This window comes from Myotis lucifugus, unplaced genomic scaffold, assembly GCF_000147115.1.
Source record: "Myotis lucifugus unplaced genomic scaffold, Myoluc2.0 scaffold_243, whole genome shotgun sequence".
Taxonomy (NCBI): domain Eukaryota; kingdom Metazoa; phylum Chordata; class Mammalia; order Chiroptera; family Vespertilionidae; genus Myotis; species Myotis lucifugus.
Window position 1 is genome coordinate 1,510,723 of NW_005871291.1, and position 7,483 is coordinate 1,518,205.

Genomic DNA, 7,483 nt, shown 5'->3' on the forward strand with positions numbered 1-7,483 from the left:
AGTGGCTGGTCCAGGGTTCTGACCTGGGTAGCTACAAGGAGTGAATTTTACATTTCCTTAAAAGTAGAATCCAAAATACTTACCTGCAGTAGGTAACATCCAGTCCCATCACTGGGTCACTGAGTGCCATGGACGGAGAACCTGATGTGTCTGGATTTTAATTTCCTGATCTGTCTGGAAAGTTGGTATGCAGTTATCCTGATCACACAGGATTTTTGTGGGGGGAGAAATCATCCCTAAGGAGCCTTTATGAACATATCAAATGCAATGGGAACACCGATGTGCGAGCTACAGCATTGTCCTAGTGGAAGTCACTGACATCGATTTCAAAAAGTTGTCAAGGGTAAATGGACAGATAATATTATACTGAGTTTCAATATCTAGACTATTTACTTCCCAATAAGGATTGATGTCTTGGGTCTGACTGTGTGATTTATTAGCTTTGTAACCTTGAAAATGCCAATAATATCAGGTCACATACTATGTGCCCAACTTTATGCTTAGTAAGCATTTTACACACCTCAGCTCATTTATGCTTCACAACAATTAACTTGTCTTCATTTAATAAGGAAGCTATAGCTCAATGAGGTTACGTTACTTGACCTCACCAAATCACTAGAAGGTGTCTCTGGCAGAGCCAGAACTCAACCCAGGATCGCAATACCAAGCTCAGTGCTCCACGTTTCAATTTCCACAGCTTGACATAGATAGACTCCTGCTAGCTTTACATGTTGGTGGGAAGATCAAATCAAATAGCATATGCAAAATATCTTTGTAAATTATAATACACTTTAGTAAATACAGGGGGTTTTAGATAGCTTGTAAAATTCATTTTATTATTTTTTTCTATAAAACGGCCATGGATTAAATGCTTAGAAACCTGAGTGTTCGATATTCTGGTGAGGCCTGAAGAAGTGCTTTTTCTTTCATATTTTTGTGGACTTTTGTGTTTGTCCTTTATTTTTTAATCTGGATTTTCTCTCCTGAATCCTATCTACAGTGATCTGCTTAGGATAACACGTTTTTGTCTGCCTCCAAGTCTGTTATTTCAGAGCTGTTATTGATAAGCTGGAAGCTTTTCAGGATGTCTCAAAATGGTGCAATTTCAATTAACTTCTGTGCCAGCAATCAAGAATTGTAACTTCAAAATGTCTTCATAGACACACAGCCCCAGTTAAGGTCACATCCCATAGAAATTTGGGGGGATATCTCTGTCTCATTTTTAACTGTGCTCAACACTGAAAACAATTTAGAAAAATGGAGAATTACCCAGATAATCTAGGACTAAAGAATTACATCCTTGTATTAAAAATACTAGAGGCCCAGTGCACGAAATTTGTGCACGGGTAGGGTCCCTAGGCCTGGCCGGCAATCAGGACCAATCAGGGCCTTCCTTCCCCTGGCTGCCAGCTGCCGGCCTGGGCCCGTCCTTCATTCTGCACCACCTCCTGGTGGTCAGCACATGTCATAGCGAGTGGTCAAACTCCTGGTGAGTTGAACTCCCGGTTGGTCAAACTCCTGAGGGGACAATTTTCATATTAGCCTTTTATTATATAGGATGCCAGGGAGAATAGGTTGATTTAAATTAAGCAGATAATTGATGCAAAGAGTTACAAGACAATGCTTTCCTTTTCAGATTTAGACTAGCAAGTGTCACCCTTAAGCATTTCAGATACATTGTTGATTGATTGGAAAGTCTATAGAAATGCACAAATAATCTATGTTTGGTCTAACAAGATGATAAAAACTCAGCAGCACATGCAGATGCAGCATGTTTTAGCCTAGCTTTCCCTAGGTCCTGAGTGGAAGGCTTAGATGTTGATGGCACTCCATGCAAAGCAAGCTCATGGTAAACTTGAGAAAAACCCAATTTGTGGTGAGTTACATCACCACTTAGGAAGAACTTAGGTTAGCTGTCTGCTACTTCCACTTAAGTGAGTGTTGACTCATCCTAGGCTCTTCTGGTTCAGTTGTGATCAGCCAAGCAAGGCCAAATCCTCATTCAGGGAGGAAAATAGTCAGTGTCTGGATTTCCCTGAACAAAATCTCTGCCTACATATTTTCTCTGCTCCAAAAGGCTAACTGCATTCATTTATGAGCTGCTTGGGTACTTTGAAAAGCCTTCCAACAACTGAAATTTTCGTCGGAAAATTTCAAGTGAATGAAACCATTTACATGCAAAACTCTCTAACTGGGAATGTTGTACTTTCTCTGAGTTATGTAGACCTTGAGGAGCAACACAGTGGAGCTATAAGGTAAACACAGTGATGTCCAAGACATGTGCCCATAGCCAAACCCTGCTCAGTTGTAACCATTAGATCTGCCAGTCAATCAATATAGTCATTAGCAAAAGGTTAGTGTCTAACAGTAGCCTCTTTCCTGGGTGAAGTGTGCAGCAAAAAAGGACACAGACCCTTTCCTGAAGGTTCATGAGATCCAGTTGAAGAGAAAAGCCATGTGCACAAATAAAATTTAACCAGTTAATTGCCATGCGTACAAAACGGAAACCATCCCCACATACCACGATATTCTGAATTCAATTTAAAAAATCAATTTGCAATGAATATTATAAAAATAAATATATTACTCACAATTCGTGTATTCTTGAATATTTTCAGTTGAAAATTCTCACAAAAAATGATTTTAAAGCATCTATAGATGCTTATGGCATACAAAGGGTTAAGGTACTATGCAGTTTACAAATGATATAATAAATTCTACCCAATTAATGTACATAGCTACCATTTATTCAGCAACTTCTAAACAACCATGGACAAACAAGGACTAAGCTCAATTAGAAGAGAGTTAACTTCTCACCAAGTTACTCAGGACTACACTGGCATGATCCTCTTTAAGTTGATCATTGAAAATAGAAGGATTAGATGGCAGGAAAGAAGAAAGGCCAAACACAATTGTTTAGTCCAGACCAATAGTACAGGAACTTAGACTGGAAGGAACTAGAGTGTGGTTTGAAATTGTTAAACCTGTTTTCTACTTTTTAAAAACATGTTTTTATTGTTTTCAGACAGAGGAAAGGAGAGGGAGAGAGAGAAGGATTGAGCCCACAACCTGGGCATGTGCCCCAACCAGGAATGGAAACTTGATGTGACTTCCTGGTTCATGGGTCAATGCTCAACCAACAGCCAGGCTAAACCTGTTTTCTCTTGTTTAAATATTTGATTTTGCAAAAAACATTTAACTCCATAACAACTTCTCAGTTTTCCTCAGAGTGTGGCATTGTCTTCATTGGAGCCTGGTCCACACTCCATGCTGAGATTTACACTTGGACATGTGTGGTGAGGTGGGTGTGACAGAAATCTCTGCCTGAGACCAAGGAACCTTCCAGAGGTTCTGGGTGAGAATTTGATGTCAGATAGGCCTAAATTCAAATCCTGGCACTGCCAAATCCTTGAGCAAGTTACTTTACTTTGCTACACCTCAGTTTTCTCATAATGAAGTAAACATTCATTCATCTAACAAATATTATATAATACTCTGTTTCAGACTCTTTAAAGATGTTGTAGATATAGCAGAGATCAGCACAGACAACACTCTCTTTTGCCTTTCTGGAGATAGTGACAATATCTGCCTTATAGGATTTCGCTGAGATTAAAAGACATTAAGCACTCAGCGCAGTACCAAGCACAGGGCTAGTGCTCTATAAATGTTAGTAGCTGTTACTGAGTTAGGCAGGTATACATGGATCAGTTAGGAGGACTTAGTCATCATACAGGGAGTGCACTTATTATTATGTAATTATTAGTTGCGTATGGACTGCACTATGGGTTTGTGCAAAAACTCTAAATAGAAATGAGAATCAGGAAACTTGACAGACACCAGAAGTAACTAACTCACCAGGAAACGTTGTTGGAGGCCATGTGGCAAAGTGGGACACACAAGAAAAAGAGAGAATCAGCCTTCTGCCTCTGCCTGAAACAGTGTAGCATTGTCACCGTGGGTTTTGTAGTTGGTAGTGGCACTGATAGACAGCAAGCATGACAATGGAGGTACCAAAGGTACAAGGTAATGCTCAGAGGAAGCAAGTAGTGGAGCATAGAGAAGGAGCCCTGATGCCCGGAAGATGTAAAGCTGCAGAGATAGAACCTGCCTGAGAAGAGAGCCAGAACAGGTGGGGAAAACATGGTCCTCTTTTTGTGATAACCGACCTACACTTGGCCACAAGTCACCAGTGTGGTTTGTGGAATGCACGTAAAGGAGAACACCTCTCCAGAAGTAGAAGGCCTTCAAAGCAGGAAGAAGAACGAGTCTGTGAACTGTGCTTGACTGACTCCTGCAGGACGTTGCTAGAGCCTTGGTGGTGGATGCCATCTCCATCCACAGCTGTGATCGTAGCCTAAATGCTCAAGCCGTGCTTTACGCTCGCTCTGCTGTTTATAAAGAAGCGTGCTGAGAAGAGGTCTTCATTGGAAGATATGGCAAGCCCTACAGTAAAAATGATGAAATGCATTCATGTGGGTGTGTTTGGAGCAACAGTATAAAAAAAAAAAAACGAACAATGAAAACGATCACCATGAATACAGAGATCAATACCTGCCTTTAAATGAATATTTAGTAAATAGTAAATGCCCAAAATGAAAGAGATCTATTTTAGAGAAAAATCAATATGGCCAGACTGTGTAAGAACATTAACTTTAATGGTTCTCATTTTTTTATGTGTAAATTCTACTTCAAAAAGAGCAAAAGGGCAATAAAACCACTTAGGCTGGCCCTTGGCTATTTTTCTCACATGGCAGCTGTATTTCTGTGGCTCAACCTAATTCTTGGCCATGAAGAGGAACCGAAGTTTTGCCTCACGATCCCCAATAACTGCTTTGACTTCTTCTATGGTGAACTGACCATTTAAGTGCAGTTTACTTACAATCACGCTTGATTTGATTGTTATGATTAAGTTTGTTCTTTCATCAAATAGTAATTGAATTATTTCTATGTACCCAGCAAACACTGTGATGGGCACAGGAGATACAGGGGTGAACAAGGCAGATCAGGTCCCTGTCCCCATAAAGATGATATTTTATGATGTGAGACAGGCCATAAAGAAGAAACAGGTAATTGAGATTTTTTCAAAGGGTAGTGATGCTATAAAAACTAAAGCAATGCACTAAACAGAGCTTCTGTGTGGTAGAAGGGTGCTCATGCGTAAGTACTATATGAAGTAAGGATATTCAGGACAAGTTTACTTAAAACTTGGTGAGCTTTGAGATCTGAATAATGAGAAATCAGCTATGTGAAGAGTTGTGGGAAGAACAGTCTAGGCAGAATGATTGGTGAGTGAAAAGCTATGGGTCAAAAATAAGCTTAAGGAGAATAAATTCTTGAAACAGAAGTGCAGTAAGCTGGAGCATAATGAGAAAGTGGGAGAGTAGTAAGAAATGAGATTAAAGAGAGAGGAAAAGTCCAGAAAATGCTATACTTTCTAGACCTGGGAAATAAGATTACATTTTATCTCGAGTGCACTGGGAATGGATTGGACCGAATTAAGCAGTCTGTGAAATAACTTACTAATAGATTTTTGGGTTTCAGTGTAAAGAATGGGTTGATCAATAAATCTCTAACTTAATAACGGCTTAGTTAGAAAGTAACTTGCAATTTAATTGCCAAATTCAAATGTCAAAATTCATTCACTCAACAAATAGTTGTTGAACATTCCACGTTATGCATTGGGAATACAGAGGCAAATAAGATGTTGCCTCTGCCATCAAGAATCTCACAGTCCAGCAAAACAAAAACAAAACAACAACAATAAAATACTACAGAAATTAAACAAATAATCAATTGCACTTTTGACTTTACCCAGATGAAGGTACAGATGTTTCTACCTAATTTGAATTTAACATGAACTAGAGTAGCAATTTTCATCCTTTTTCATCTCATGACACAAGTAAACTAGTTAATAAAATTCTGAGGCACACCAAAAAAATTATTTTTTGCCAGTCTGACAAAAAATAGGTACAATGTTGATTCATCATACCAGATGGTTATTATTGTATTGGCTGTTGTCATTTTTTTATTTGAAAAACTAAAGAAAAAGAGATCAGAGGTCCTCTTTTTAAAAATTTCAGTGGCTCACTGGTTGAAAATCTCTGGACTAGAGGATTGGAATGTGTGACTCCATTGAAAAAGCTCCATTGTTTCCCGAGTATCTGCTAATAAGCAAATGCCTTGACATCCGGCCTTCTTTACTTGCAATGTGTGCAAAATCAAGTCAAACTAGCTTAAGGCAAAAAGAAGTTTATGGGCAATGTATTGCTTGATGTAACTGAACACTTGATCAGAAGAGGCATGGCTAGGCTCAGTCTTACTCACGTAAGGAGTCAGATAATGAAATTCAATGCAAGTAGAGAGCCTGGAAAATAAAGACACAATTTTGGAAAAGAAGTTGCCACAACATTTTCCAAATCCATAAACAAACTCTGTCCAAATCGTTTGATGATCCTTGAGTTGTGCATGAATCAAGGAAGTTCAAAGTTCTCATTGTAAAGCTCCAGAGGGAAGACTGAAAAAGCTGAGCAGTTTAAACTGCTGCCCTCCACAGGGGAGCGGAGTTGGGATTTTTAGTCTTATCTCAAATAAATGCAAAGACTTAGGAGAAAATATGCTGATAATGAGAAAAATTATGTAAAAACCCAGAGCAGAAATGGAAACCGTAAGAACTAAGTGACTATTTTAGAACTGAAAGTACAGTACCTGAAATGACCAATTTGTTGGGTAGACTTGATGGCAAGTTGCCAGGTAAGAAGATTAATAAACAAAAGTTAACTAATTCGCCAGCATCTGACCTATCTCATAGGCTGTAGTTTATCACCTCTGACTTAAAACTTTGCCTCATACATTTTGCCTTCTTTGTTAGACTTCACTAGTATATGTTTACACAGATATGTATATATGTGTGTATACATATGTGTGTGTGTTTCTACATAGCAAAAGGCTATGGTCAGATACCTCGCCAATCATACAAACAAAAATTGAAGTAAATGCAGAAAACTTACATTTAGAAATTCTTACAGATTTCACTCATATATCTATATTTTTACAATACTTTTAGATTATAAATAGTCATATATTTAGAGTTAAAATTAAGAGGAGACTCTTTAGACCACATTTCATAAAATAAAAGTTAAATATACATTTATTTGTGCTTAGTATAAGACTTTAAGATGAAATTTATCTATTTTGTCCTAACATAATGAAATTGAACAGAAACAATATAGTACATAAAGGATAATCAAAGGACATCAATTTCAGCAAAAAGTTTAAAAACCGATCAAGAAAATGCTAGATATTTGAAATGTTCATTCTTAATGGTACTTCCTGGAGCCATCTTAATAGCTGTTTTATAGCAGGCTAACATTCATGGTAGATGTTATAAGAATACCTTTTGACCTTTAATAAAATTTAAGAACTAGGATAGTAAGGGTGGACTTAAACTTTGGTTTCCATGGGAAAAGCTATAATTTTATAATAA